A 720-nucleotide genomic window follows, 5' to 3' on the forward strand; every position below is an offset into this window, starting at 1 on the left:
CTACAGTAGAGAGGCTCCCGCAGATAGCACATCAGGGCGGCAGCGTTTAAGGGGACGAGTTCGGATGGTTCACTATAGGCAGTGACGGACACAGTTGGATTTGAGGAGATGAAGATGTCCAGCGGAGTAATCCGAGAAGCCCTGTATAGGCAGAGTCACGCGCTGTGAACGAGGACGTGGCGATCGGACTGCCGCTCCCACACTCCGGTGGAGCAGGGGGCCGAGGCTGGCCCTCGGCACAGGCCCGGGGACCAGAGTTGGGCGGGAATCCGGTCCACGCAGCTTAGCGCGCTCCCGGGGACGTGGCGCTTTCCAGCCTATCCCGGCTACGCGACTGAAGGACCAATGGCTGCCAGGAAAAGCTCCGCATCAGCGGCGGGATGGTTGATGATTGGTCGGGAGGCCGCCGGCCAGGCGGATGGGGGCGGGGCAAGAGGCCGCTTCCGGTTGGGCGGTGCTGGAGCGCGTGAGCCGAGCCTTAGGGTGAGCTGCGGCCACGGTACCCTGGGCCGTGCGGACGCCGAGAACGGTAGGTGCCGTGGCGCCCAGTCCCTCACCCGGCGTCGCGTCCCTGATCAGCTTTTTTCTGTCCCCCTGCCTGGCTGCTGGAGCAAGTGGCCCTTCCTCAACCGGGGCCCGCGTTCCTGCTGGCGCCGAGGCCGAGGGCTGAGCCTCCGGCGATCCCAGAGCCCCGGCCGCGCTGCCCGGCCTGCACCGGCC

At 67.5% G+C, this 720-nt stretch overlaps 1 protein-coding gene across 2 annotated transcripts in view; it reads left to right on the plus strand.

Annotated features, from left to right (window-relative positions):
• The first annotated feature begins 430 nt into the window (after nt 1–430).
• The window catches only part of Calu (calumenin), a 30616-nt gene continuing 30326 nt past the window's right edge, over nt 431–720 (plus strand). For both annotated transcript variants that reach the window (XM_005402382.2, XM_013503287.1), the window contains exon 1: nt 431–529. The gene's annotated coding sequence lies outside the window, so the exon portion shown is untranslated. The remainder of the gene's footprint in view (nt 530–720) is intronic.

This window comes from Chinchilla lanigera, unplaced genomic scaffold, assembly GCF_000276665.1.
Source record: "Chinchilla lanigera isolate Chin_1 unplaced genomic scaffold, ChiLan1.0 scaffold00078, whole genome shotgun sequence".
In the NCBI taxonomy this organism is placed as follows: domain Eukaryota; kingdom Metazoa; phylum Chordata; class Mammalia; order Rodentia; family Chinchillidae; genus Chinchilla; species Chinchilla lanigera.